Here is a 14289-nt window from a genome sequence, read left to right on the forward strand (position 1 = left end):
GCCAGGGCTCTAGCTGGCCGAAAGCTTGTAGGAGCCTCTGTAAGCTGGAAGCCAGGGCTCTAGCTGGCCGAGAGCTTGTAGGAGCCTCTGTAAGCTGGAGCCAGGGCTCTAGCTGGGCTTGGAGAGATTGGTTCCCAGAGTAACAGCTGTGTCCCCACACTGTGAAAGGGGCCGGGGGACATGCACAGCTTGGTCAGTTACCTGCCAATGTTGGCTCCCGGGAATTCCCACCAGTCTGGGCTGGGATACACATCCATCTCCTGGTGCTCTGAAGATGGTTTTCCCCACAAGCCTGAGAGACAACTTCCCTCCATTCCCAGCTCTGTACACAGCAAGGAGGGTGCCCAGTTCAGAGGGCACAGCCTGTTCTCACCATGCAGTCTTGTGGGCTGTCAGTCTCCCTCAGACTTCCCTCTGTGCCTCAGAGTCTGAGGGAGCAAAAACCCACAGGCACTTTCCTCTGCAGGGAGTGAAGATAGAGTGTGGAGGTTTCTTCAGAGGTAGACTCCCCTGCACACAGATGAAACTGGTAATGTCATGGGAACCAGAGCCCGGGTCAGCCACCCTGACTTCCTGCACTCTCCACTGGACTCCAGGGCACCCGAGCTCATGGCCTTCCTAGAGCTGGAATTTAGCATCTAGTCCTTGCTAGCTGCTAAGCCCTTGAGTGAGAATGGAGCCCAACCTTGGTCCACATGGTCACATGTCACACAGTCACATATCACAGGTCACATGTCTCATGGTCATGTGGTCGAGCCTCACTCCAGAGGCCTTGCAAGGCAATGCCTTTGTAAACAGAAGGAAGGGATATCTGGAGGCATTCATGAAGAGTGGGTGTCTATCACACCCTTTCCTGGTGCTCAGCTTCCAGCTCCTCCCTCCCATCTTCTACATTTTCAGTGCTATCTCAGGCCAGGTCATTAGATCCCCTGCTGGTGGGCAGCTGTGGGCGAGACTGGAGGAATCACCACTCGGGCTTCACCTCTGCTTCTCGCTGTGCTTGTGGACCTATAACAGAGCAAGGCACAGAGTGGCTGGCCGTCCAAGAAGCAGGGTGGGCAGATAACTGGACAGAGGTGGGTTGTAGGCTGTAGAGCATAGAACTATACTGTAGGTGGATTGTCTATTTGAAAACAAAAGCCTTTATGAAAAGATGCATTTGAGCCATCCAGGTCAGGTCGCTGATGCTCTTCCTCTGGGGTGGAAACAGATTTAAAAGCATTCAAAATGCCACTTAGAGCATAGTCCCCAGATTCTGATGTCTCCTCCCTGGGGTGTCACTGAGACAAGACCCATGATGAAGTTCCTGCCACACAATGCCAAGGTCTAGGTGCTGTGCCTCTGTTTGGTGTTTAGTGTGTGGTCCTGTGCCATGGGTGCCCACAGGGACAACTGGGTGGAGGTCCTTTGTCCCAAGGAAGACCCCTAGAGTAGCAATGAATGGTGGCAGTCCATATATGACTTTACATATATGACACTTTACATATATGACATTGGCATAGAGTTTTCTAGAACTTTGGCAATAGAATGTAAGTGGTAAAGCTGCATGCTGGGTTATTTTGTACCTCTTGGAGGTAAGTGACAGAGATTTTGATAACCCCAGGCATATTGCACTGCATGGGCCTTAAGTGGGAAACCTAGTGGCTTTCCCGGGACCACTCTGACCTTTAATGGCTCCCTGTACAGCAGTAACGAAACAAGGGCCACCAAGCCAGGGCCTTCTCTGCCTTTCTGGGCTCGGGAGCCAGGACATCTTTGGAGGTCTTACACGATGACAACACATTCCCCTGGGATTTCTAGCTTACCTCATCCCATCACAGCTTGGGTGGGAAAATCATTTGAAGATTTCCAATCGAGAACTAAAATAGCCTGTTAGCTGCCATCCTACCTGTTTGGAGAAGAAACTACTGATGCCTCTCTCTAGAAAGTAACTAAATGCCTGGTACTCATCGGCTCTGAATGTGCCTGCTCAGCTTACCAATCACAATGCCTGTCAAATCCTCCAACATCTGCTGTCCTGCTACTAGAGGGGTCTGCTGAGCATGCGAGTTCTCCATAGTGGATGTAGACACCCTTACCCTCGCTAGGAGCGGCCAGCACCCTCTGCCACACAATAATTATGTGTGATTATCATGTGGTGTACGTTAGAGTTTTAACTGGTTAATTGTATATCTTTAGAAAATGTCATAAGCAACCAAAGATAAAGTATCACTGGGGGATGTCTACCATCCAAGATAGACCCACCTTTCAGGATGGACAGGTGCATGTATTAATTGGGTGTCCACCATCCAGATAGACAGGTGTATGTATTAATTGAGTGCCTACCATCCAGATAGACAGCTGTATGTATTAATTGAGTGCCCACCATCCAGATAGACAGGTGTATGTATTAATTGAGTGCCCACCATCCAGATAGACAGGTGTATGTATTAATTGGGTGTCCACCATTCAGGATGTACAGGTGTATGTATTAATTGGGTGTCCACCATTTAGGCTGGACAGGTGTCCACCATCCAGGATAGACAGGTGTATGTATTAATTGAGTGCCCACCATCCAGATAGACAGGTGTATGTATTAATTGGGTGCCCACCATTCAGGATGGACAGGTGTATGTATTAATTGGGTGTCCACCATTCAGAATGGACAGGTGTATGTATTCATTGGGTATCTGCCATCCAGGATGGACAGGTGTCTCCTGCAGGCTCCAGATCCTACAAGGAAGATTGTGTTGAAAGGAATGATGTTCCCTGAGTCACCTTTCGTCTTTTGTTTTTTTAAAGGTTTGCTTCATTTATTTACTTATTTGCCTGTTTACTTACTTTTTATTAGCTATGTGTGTGTGTGTCTGTGTGTGGATATGTGCACATGAGTGCAGGTGTCCATGGAGGCCAGAAGAGGATATCAGCTCCCCCTGAAACCAGAGTTACAGGCTCCTTTGAGCCATCCAGTGTGGGTGCTGAGAATCACACTTTGGTTTTCTGTAAGAGCAGAACACTCTTACCCCCTGACCCTTCTCTCCAGTCCTTCTACCCCATCCTGACCACCTGAGGCATCTCTACATTTGCTTCACTTCATGTACACAGAAACCATGCTGGGTTCCTAAGACACTTATTTAAAACTCACAAATTATGACATCATCTCTTCATCTGTAGCAGGGATTTTTTTCCCCAGAAATCAACACTGCTTTTGAGTCTCCTACATGCTTTTGGTAGCTGTCCATCAAATGAGTGTGCCATGATGGGACCCTTTGTTGTTGCCACTCCCCAGTCAGGACTCCTACCACTGCCTTCCTCCCGGGGAACCTGGAAGGATCTTCCTGGCCTGTGCCTTGATATTAGAGCTGACCATAAAACTTACCTTCAGGGTAAAATGAGTGGAGATGGTGCCTGTCCCCAAATGCTGACACACCTCCCCTGTGTGGCTACTCGGAGTCTGTTTCTCAAGGGAGAATCAATCAGGGGAAAGTCCTTAGTACATCCCCAGGGGCACAGTGAACCCTGAGAGGATGACCTAAGCTGGACCTAGAGGGCTGCTGAGACCCTGAGAGGATGACCTAAGCTGGAAGGAGACTTGAACTGGTGAAGGCTGCTGGTTACTATAGGAGAGCCATCCTCTCCTGACTAACAAAGGCACTGTGATTTGGGGGTGTTGGAGTAGCAAGGCTGACCCTACCTGGGTTCCAGAGACACAGGGCCAAGTGGTTACCTGGACTTCCAGGGTCAAAGTCAACTGCACGGACCCCACCCCGAGCAGGACCCACACTCCATGTGCTCCCTGTTCAAGGGAGTCTGCCAGCCTGTGTGTCACTTCCAGGGTTCTGTTAGCTGCAGATCCACTCACACAGAAAACAATCTCTGCAACAGCCCTCTTAGTGAACAAAATCCATGTTGTACAGTGTTAGGGGTCGCTTTATATTAGTATGAAAAACATAGAAACATCCCTCAGCAGCAGGATAAACTTTTACAAACACGTGGGGAATGTTTACTAGCGGGACAGCCAGCCGGGTTCCCACCCTGTCAATGCTGACCCCAGCAGCATCTGCTTGCTGTACAGAGGGAAGGTCCTTTGCAAATGCTCGACAGACGCTCAAATGATGTTTAAAGTTCCTGTGACTCCGAAAGTGACAGTTTCCTTTGTCGGCAGGAGTGGAGATGGCAGCGTTTAGTTGAGTGATAAAAACGTTACGTTTGCTAATGTCATTTAGCTCTGCTAATTTCACAACCTTAATAGGATTCATTTGTCACTTACGACATTGCCAAACCAAGCAGTTTTCTTTCTAACTTAGTTATAAAATTAAAAAAAGAAAGAAAAGAAAAGAAAAGAAAAGAAAAGAAAAGAAAAGAAAAGAAGAGAAAAAACCCACAAAGTAACAAAACTGATGGCACCTGGGATCTGTCGCTGCAGACAGGTTGAGAGATCGAAGCAGGGCTGCACCATAGCAGATACCCCAGCGGTTAAGGGCGTTCTCCTGAGCCGTGTATCAACTCACAAGAGAGAACAAACAGGAGCACACTTCACACACACCCTGAAGCCAAGGAGAAGGGTATAGTGCTGGCCAGGCTCTCCCCTTCCTCGGCAAGAATTCTCCCTCTACACACAACCTCTTCCTGGTCGCTAAGGAGTACCCCCTCCCCGAACCCTCCACCTAAGCCCCAAGGCTCTGTAGCTGGTCCTAGTGAGAACAGATCATGCCATTCTCTTTAGATCCGTGGCTCTGTCTGTGGACATTGGCCGTTCCTGGAGATGTGTGTGGTTGTCACAGCAGTGTGTGCTGGGGCTCCAGCCATTCATAAGTCATAGGTGGGAGACTTCAGCATACTAAATTTCATAGTCAAGGATTGCCGAGCTCCAAATGCCACCAGAGCCACTGAGGCTGAGAAGCCCTGCTTAAATGGTGCTTTCAAATGTGGTGCTTAGCTGCTGTGACTTGGGACCCCACTCTGTGCATACACTGCTGCAACACCAGCATTCCAGGTGTCACTAGACATCAGTAGCTGTCATGATGGTCCCAGAGACTGTCACCAAGTCCTTCACCTGCATCTGTACTGGGACATTCTGAGGTCCCCACACTGCACGGCTCTCCTCAGCCAGCTGCACCACCACTCCCATTTCCCAGAAGATATTGGGGACCAGGGGGACATTTTCAGATAATTATGTAGAACAAGCAATATGAATCTGGCTTCGGCCCTAGACACATGCCTGCCACCCTGTCTGGTCACAGGAAAGAGGGTTTTGTCACTGGCCCCAAGAAATTAGTCACAGTCAGAAACCCTAAACATGGAGAAAGGACAGACCTCCTACAGGAGTCTTAGAACTTACCTGGTATAAATGTAGCTGGAGCCACATTTGCTGGTTATTGAGTTAAACATACCCTTGCTGAGGGACTGTGAGTCTGCCCTCCAGAGGCGGGCCCAGGCAGCGGCAGCCTTTGGATGCTGTGGGGTCCTCTGACTGTGAGTCTGGGCACTTTTCAGAACCAAGGGCAGTTCATCAAAAGGAACGCTCCACGTGAGCCTCGAGCCTCTCAGAGCAGCACAGGGAACATTGTGGCCATTTACGACTCCCCCATGAGAGTAACCACTGCTTTTAAAAAGACCAAGTGGTCTGCCGTGTTAAAAAATTACCTTTAAAATGCTAAAATTATGGCCATGTCCAATAAGTGTGCATTTGGGAAGTGGCAGTAAATTCAGTGAATGGCCAATTAACATTTCAGGCGCCACAAGCCACCGCACACTGAAACTCTGATGGCCTGTCACCAAAAGCACGCTTTTCCCCAGGGCTCACACCATGGGTTTGTCATGCCCACCACCCTGGAACATCCTCCACTGGGCTTGCTGTGTGCATCTCTGAGCACCAGGCTCTGCGTCAGGTCATGCCTAGGCACTGTATCTCTCCTGCTCCATCAGCTCTTGTTCTTGGAAAGACCAGCTGGGAACGTAGACTCCTTTTTCATGGCTGGGGTAGAAATCTCTTCTCCTGTCACCCTTCACTGTGCGGCTGCCAGAGCTTGGCAGAAAAAAGCAAGACATCTCCTGGGGTGCATCCAGTCACCAGGCACTGAGTGGGGGAGGGGAGCTTTGTTCTACTGCCTGGGACTCAGTGACAGAGAGAGAGAGAGAGAGAGAGAGAGAGAGAGAGAGGAAGGAAGGGAGGGAGGGGGAGCGAGAGAGAGAGAGAGAGAGTACGTGGGAAGGGAGAGAGAGGTATGTGGTTTGTGTGCCTATGCAAGAGTGAGCATGTGTATGAACAGGTATGCATCTGTGTGTGATGTGCATATATGTGGGCTGTAATATGAGGTGTGTGTATGCGTGTGTTTGTACATGTACACAGGCTGCAGCATGAGTTGTATCTGTGTGTGGTATATGTGTGTGTGTGCATATGTGTGGAGGCTATAGTGTGAGGTGTGTGTATATGTGTTTGTTCATGTATGTGGGCTACAGTGTGAGGTACATGTACAAACAGGCTCCTGATCAAACTTACCATTTGTTTGGGACCAAAAAGGAAACTGTGTGGTAGCTGGCTCTTCCTGCATAACGAGAAGTCCTGTCCTCTGTCCATTTCTACTCTGAAAACAGGAGAGGGGTGTTTGGTGGTTAGCCTGTGCCTATCCTGAAGGAACACGAACAGCCAAGGGAGGAAGCAGCTCAGAGCAAGCTTGGGGCCTGGAGATCCAAGGGTTGCAGGGGACGAGAGGGGAGGACAGAGGGAGGGGGTGTCTGCCTGGTAAGCACCCTGCTTAGACTTGGATCACAGGGGCATCTGTGTAAGGAAGAAAGAGAGTGTATGGACAGAGAGGGTGGAAGAAAAGCCACAGAAGTGGGGGAGGGTAGGCTATGAAGATGGTTGGATTAATCCCTCCCACCCCCAGCTCTGCAACATTTTAAAATTTAATTTTGAACTATTGAGTGAAGTTCTTGGGGCAACATTTTACTCAGATGGGTTGCATTCTCGTGGCATAAAATGTCTATTAAAAAATTAAAATGTGTTTACAGAAACATAAATTCTCAGAGTGTCTCAGATTAATGGCCTCTAAAAGCACAAATCTCTCAGCAATTCAAAGGGAGCAGCGTCTGATGCATGGCTCAGCCTCGAGTTTGAGGATAGTTAGCAGGTCCATCTCGAGGCGGATCATCCGAGAAGTCTCGAGAATGGAAATTAAGACAGGAAAAGTCAGGACGAGGCCAGGGTTGGCAGGTGACTGGAAGCTTATCTCTAGAATGGTGGACAGCTTCGTGTCCACAGGGAGGAGTCAGCAAGACCTGGGAGTTGGAGCTTTCCAAGCAGGAGGCAGGCATCACAGGGGGCTTTGGCTGAGGATCAGGTGGGTGGTAGCCATCAGCAGGATGAAGACAAGCAACAGCAGCCCACCAGGCAGACTTCCTTGATGCAAATGAGCTGGCAGTGGCAACCCTGCCTCTTGAGGCTTTGGTGGGATCGCTGAGAAAGTATTCTAACACTGGGGTGAGCCAGCAGCCATGGGTGTGGAAAAGTCACCCAGCGGGTGATTGGGGCACTGGTTCCTTGGGCAGGATAAGAGATGTCAAGTGGAAAACAGGACACTGCCATCCACCCAGCTGTTCCTCTACGAAGGCTTGAGTTGGGAAGGTAGTGTTCCTCCTATCTTGGTGGAGCACGCAGTCACTCAGAGCCACACACACCCTCCCAGGTTCTGTCCACAGTCAAGATCTGATTCCACAGTGCTATAGTGAGTGCTGGTGTGTGTGTGTGTGTGTGTGTGTGTGTGTGTGTGTGTGTGTGTATGTGTGTGTGTGTTTGTCTGTGTACATATATACATATACACATATATCCTATATATCATATATGCATATATACATCATATATACACACACATATAATGTACAGTGTCTCTCAGTGGCCTAGAACTCAGCACATAGGCTAGGCTAGGCTAGGCTGGCCAGCAGACTCTGGGGAAATCTGTCTATGTCCACCTCCTGGGCCCCAGGATTGCAAGATCTCCAGCACACCTGGCTTCTTCACAGGAGTCCCTGGGATTGAACTCAGGTCCTCACGCTTATGAGGCAAACACTTTACTGACTGGGCCACCTTCCTAGCCTAAACACTGCTTTTCTTCAAACACAACATTTAGGGACTGGGTGGGCTTCTGGGAAGCATGTTTGGCTATAATTTGCACTCTTTGTGGACAAATTTAGAATGTTTTTGTGTGCTTCGTGGCTGTGCCTGTGTGTGGCCCAGCAGCTGTTCAGCCATTATGTCCTCCGCATCACCAGCTGCACCCAACACACTGGAATTAGAGCCACTGCCTCCTGTCTCCGTGGGTACCATGCATGTAGGAAACATTACCCAGATCATAAGGATGGGTGCTGGGACAGAAGGACTGGCCCTGGACCAAGCCAGAAGATCAGGTGTCTGGATGAACTCTGGCTGGGCTAGCTGATGGCTCTCTCCATCACCTTAAGTCAAGTGGCAGCTAGCCATAGAGCCCCACCTTCATCCCTTCTTGCTGAAGGCCTGTTTCCTGTGAAGCCCCTCACTGAGCTTATTACAGCCTGGTATTCTCCCAGACTCCCCCTCTGCTTCACCGATTGATCTGACGGACTCCACATGGGACAAGGAGGAACCAGCCTCTGCCTGCTTCAGAGTTCCCTACGCCCCTGCATCATGCTGTCTGTCTGTCTGCCTACCTGACCCTGCATCATGCTGTCTGCCTACCTGACCCCACCCAGAGCCTACTTTCACCTGTGGGGTAACTTCTGTCCACCTTGCAAACTCTGTGCTCACCAAATTCTCTTCACCTGAGCACCTTTCTCCCCAGGAGTCCCAGAGGCTGCAGGGGCCCTGCAGTGCACAAGCCCTCCAGCTTACCTGCCTCATGCACCCAAGTCCATAGCAGCCTCAAATACAAAAAGCAAGCAATAGGCGCTCCTCATCCTGGACTCTCGTAAACAGTTACTGGAGGGGCAATGAGAGCTTTAGGCTTCTGTGTGGCCCATCAGCAGTCCACAGCTGTTAGCTGGTAAGCCACTCTGTGAGTGCTACGAACCAAACCTGGGTCTCCTGAAAGGACATCCAGTTTTTTCAACCACCAAGCCATCTCAACAGCCTGAGATACTCTTTCAAACAAGGTAGGAAGAAAGAACCAAGACCTGAAATTGTCCTCTGACCTCCATACATGCAACACTGCATGTGTATATCTGCACTTACACACAACAGATACACACACATACACAGGAAGCATACGAAAGTCCAATAAGCACATAGAGCTATCAGACGTCTGAGGAGGAAATCACAACGACCAGGTGTTACTGGTACTACACAGCCACAGGATAGCTGTGAATATGAAGCCGGGTGGCAGTGAGACTCTAGGACCGTCACACATCACAGGTGAGAACAGGAGATAGTTCAGACACCATAAGGGAAAGTATATGATTCTTCACAAGTTGGGATTTTTTTAATGTTAATATGTAACTCAGCAATTTTATCTTTGGGAATCTACCCAAGAGAATTGAAGATAATAGCATCACAAAAGCTCACACCAGGCTCTTCAGAGTGACACCAGTCACAGTAACTGAACCCCCCCCCCCACCTTCCCATCAGGTGGTATATCCTTGCAGTAACAGAGCAATAGCATGTTGTAGCATGCTGTACCATGTGTAAACCTTGTGCCCAGTGTGCTAAGAGCATGGGCCAGACATGGAAAGCCCACGTTACGGGATTTCGTTTGTCCTAGTTGTCTGGAATAGGCAAGTGCAAAGAATCAGGAAGTATACTGTTGGATACCAGAGGATAAGAGAGAAGGGGAGAGAGGAGATGGTGGAGGTGTCCTGGCTGAGACGGCAATACATTATGTGAAGGGTGGGGTTGCAAAAACTGAAGGTGAATTTATAGACAAGGGCTATGTTATAATTTCAGGACACTAGGTGGAGCATCTTTTGAGTTTGAAGTTGGGGATGTCATGGCTGGCATCATCAACAAGCATCTAACAAGCATGTGTATGTCTCTATCATGGGCACCGTCATCAGATCATGGGGACACATGCCTCCTGTTTTATGGGTGTCACCTAAAGGGCTTCCAGGACATGGGGCTAGTTCACATGCACCAGCATCACACGAACAGCCCCATCCCACAGCTACCAGGCTTGCTTTCCCATCCTATCCAAACTCTTCCTCCCTCTCCTTCATGTGGCTCTCAAAGCTTCACTGTGGCTGGCAGCCTCTGATCTCAGGTATGCATATCCAACAGGTGCAGCTGGAGTTCTAGGAGCCACCCAGTCCTTTGGAGCTAAGTAACAGCCTCAGAAATGAGAGCTTGAACTAAGACTCGAACACCACTGATTGTCCAAAGCACCATGGTGGTCCGGGGTGTGAGTTTAGGTCCAAGCATTGTGGTGACCCTGTATAGGATACAGGTCTACAGAAGTGTAGTGCCTTGGTGCCAGCATCTAGGTCCAATCTAGCGGTTTACTCCTGGTCTGTGGAGGACCCTAGGGCAAGGCAGGTCTCCCCAGGCAGGGACAGCTTCCACCGGCTCATGAGCAAGAGAGATCTGATGTGCATCCTGCTTCAGTATCACCCTGGTCTGGTGTTTGATTAAGGGATGGGCTCTTGATACATGTCCTATCTAATCCTTTCTGTTTTTCTGCTTGGTTTCTTCAATGTCAAAGCCCTTGACATACATCTTTCTCTGATTCTCATCCTTGGACACTCAGAGCATTAAGAAGCAAAGATCCTGCAGACCAGCCATGAGGCAGGATCATATGCAGATAGACATATATGTGCAGGGACATGTGTGCAAATATGTGCACATCTGCATGCATGAGTACATATGAGAATAGTACAGGTATGTGTGTTTGTGTATGTGTGTGCATGTGCACACACACACGCGCGTGCACAAGTGCATGGGGGACTATTATGGTTTGAATATGAAATGCCTCTGGAAAAGGCCCCTGTGTTGATGACTTGGTCCTCATCTAGTAGATGCCAATACTGGAGAAATGGCTGGATCCTGAGGGCCCTGACCCTAGGTGTGGATTCACACCCTGATGGCTTTGCAATTTTATGGCTGCGTTTTGGGAAGTAGTTGAGTTAGGAGGCAGGAACTGGCTGTAGGAAGTGTATCGCTGGGGGATGCCCTGGAAAGACACCAAGACCTGTCTTGAATCCCATCTTTGTGTTTAGGGATCATGAAGGAGGAACTGTGCTCAAATACATGTGAAAGTCCTCTCACATGAGCTCCATATGCCCATGTGCACATACATGTGTGTATGCACATGTGGATGCATGGACATATGGGAGCTATGTCCTGGATGAAGCCTGTATGTCCTGTAATTACTAATTAATAAGTCGTCTAATTACTACAAGATCCTAGGTGAGAAAGTAAGGGCCCCCAATTCATCTTGACTTTAATAGACGGCAGAACCACAGGACCCCTGAAACAGCAGCCTTGTGTCTCCTCAACTAGATCAGCAGCTCCAGTGCCCTCTTCAGGAGAAGCCAAGGACTGTGGCCTAGGCAAGAGGCTCCGGTCTAGATACTTACTGTTCTTCCAGACATCACCGTGGTCCCTGCCTCAGATGAGGAGGATGTACAGCCCTTCTAGCTCCTTATCATACCAGTCTCTGGAGCCATTTGTGCATTCGATGTGGGGAATCAGGGCTGTAACGCTATTCCAGCACTCCACATAAACAGTAGCTCCTGGGATGAATGGGACCCACTCGTGAGTTATGGGCTCGTTAGCACAGCAGAGAGCCTTCCTCTATCATATTAAGTTTATTTAAATCACAGTGTTCGTTTTTTAGAAACAATCTGTGCCCGGCTTACGGTGCCATGGGTGCCGCCTCAGGGACAATGATGCAATCCCGTTTCTAACAAGATTCACAGTTTGTACTCGTGTGACAATTTGGTTGCATTGTGCCTGCCCTGTGGGCACAGTGCCTAGTTATTGATTGTACATTAAACTGTATTAAAGAAAGCCTTGGAACCATGGGCATTCCTCTCGTGGGCTCTGAGCATAGAGCATCTTTCCCTCTCGGAGACACCCTAGTGGGATTCCCTTGGCATCCCGGCCAAGTGGAACTCGGGTTTTTAAGGGCTCTCTGACCACGGGAATCCACGGGAATCTGCCAAGAGTGGCTTCCACATTAGCCACAGGGGTGGGAAGTTGGGCTTTACGGTGCTTCCGAAGCTTGAGCTTTTTCTCTAGAGAAGAGTCTCCACCTGAGTCAGGAGGGACAGGTGGGGGAAGGGGGAGCTTTGATCTTACAGGTTCCTTGTGCATTCTAGAATGCAGAGTGCAGGGCAAGCGGCCCATCTTACAGCAGAGAAGAAGGGAGACATGCAGAGGAGTGGAAATGATCAACCCCAGACAAAGTAACTGTGTCCAATTACCACCTCTGTCTCAGGATGATTTGTAAGCGGTCATCGAATGGGAAGAGCCTTTCAAATGGACAAACAGCCAAAGACAAAATACAAGCCCTCCTGAGCAACAGCTGGAAACTATGGGTCTCAGGAGCCCTCCTGTGCAGTTTCCATGATACCACCATAGGCACCAGCCCCCTTGCCTTCAAGAACTATGTAGCGGGGAGCTCTTGCATCAAAATACCAAGGGGATCCTCTTGTGTGATGCCATTAGCTGCTCCCAGCTTCACAGTTGATGACACCCTCACAACCTTCACTGTTACCTGGTGCCCTTGAGACACCTGGGTGGTGGAATTGCCCCAAGTACAGGCAGCTGGCTGATTTCTGCTCTGAAGCCACCCATCTGCCTTTGGAAGTCTGGTCTTGCTTCCATTTGGGGCCTGATGAAATAGAAATGTCACTGGAAATTGATTTTCAATTTAATCAAAAGGGAAATTTATTTCTGGGTCTTTCCAAATGGAAGGTCACCCTTTGATGAGCTAGTGGGGTTTTTATTAAGTTTTAACCTTCCCAATGGGCGTTTCTGCTGCTGTGGTCCCGGGTGAGTGGGCATCCTGGGAATCCATAAGCTCATTACTAAAAAGGTCACAATTGGCCCCACAAAAGAGATGTGCCTGGAGCTAATGGTGGCCCTAGCTCCCCAGCTCCTCCCTCACAAGACTCGAGATCCAGACAGCCTATTTCCGGTCTTGGGCCAGATGCTAAAAGTACACTAAGCAAGCAGTGAGATAAAACTGTTTACAAAATGGTCCACCATCTCAGCTCCAGGGCCTTAGTTCGCAGATGGTTAGCAGGCCACGGGGACCCATAGCTTGGTACAACTTTATCCAAGACCACAGTAGATCTTGTGAAAGCAAATTCAGTTTGCAGTTTCCCTCCGAGTGGGGCATCTGCTTCCTGTACCACAGGACCTTGCTCTGCTCACTGTGGACTGCTGTTCTTTTGCATATTAATTGGATTTCTTAACATGATAGCTGTTACTAAGATCGCTCAGAGGAACGAGAGGAGACAAAACCCAGGAGTAACACCTCAGCTCTTTTACGATCCCACTCAAAATTGCATCTTTGTTTTAATGGAACTGTACACTTCCTAGAGGCACTGGGACTTCTGGGGTGGAGGGGACCTTTGTGCCCCCCTGAAGGTTTGCACTTGCTGTGGATGGATGGCTCAGCTGGAGTCTGAAAGTCTTGTTAACGACATTAACGTGCAGCTACCTGGGTTTTAATCATCAAAGACAAACTCGCGCCATCCCATGCTGGCGGAGCGTCACTAATTCTAGTTATACGGTAACTATGTAGCTCTGGGTTTTAGAAATTAGGCCTCTGAGACCCATCGGCTGTGTGGCGCGCCTCTGCTAAATGAATGGCTGTATTATTATCAAGGTAATTCAAAACAAATTTCAAGCTGTGACAATGAAATGGTTCTGATCGTAGGCTGGGGTTTGTGCTGAAATTGCCCATTGGAATGAGAACAGCTATACTTCAAGTTGGAATTCTGGTGTACTAATTTTACCTACTCATTTTCATTAAATCCTAACAAAATTTTTACCAGTGTGAATAATAGCAGCCTTGGGCCAACTGTGACTGTGGGTTAATAATGTGATGGTGTCTCCTTCACCCCACTTAGCTGGTGGTGGCTCTTCATCTAAGATGGTTCTGTCCTCTGTATCCAGGAGGAAAGAGAACATCGGTGCACTTCACCAGTGACTGCCCAGGGAGGAAGAGGCAGCTCCCTAGTGTGTGTGTGTGTGTGTGTGTGTGTGTGTGTGTGTGCGCACATGAGGAAAGAGAACATCGGTACACCTCACCAGTGACTGCCCAGGGAGGAAGAGGCAGCTCCCTAGTGTGTGTGTGTACGTGTGTGTGTGTGTATGTATATATATATATATATATA

At 49.0% G+C, this 14289-nt stretch overlaps 1 protein-coding gene across 2 annotated transcripts in view; it reads left to right on the top strand.

The window, feature by feature from the left end:
* Cdh4 (cadherin 4) overlaps positions 1-14289 on the top strand; it is a 493035-nt gene that overhangs the window by 228437 nt on the left and 250309 nt on the right. The gene's annotated exons all lie outside the window — the stretch shown is intronic.

Source organism: Mastomys coucha, unplaced genomic scaffold, assembly GCF_008632895.1.
Source record: "Mastomys coucha isolate ucsf_1 unplaced genomic scaffold, UCSF_Mcou_1 pScaffold15, whole genome shotgun sequence".
Lineage (NCBI taxonomy): Eukaryota > Metazoa > Chordata > Mammalia > Rodentia > Muridae > Mastomys > Mastomys coucha.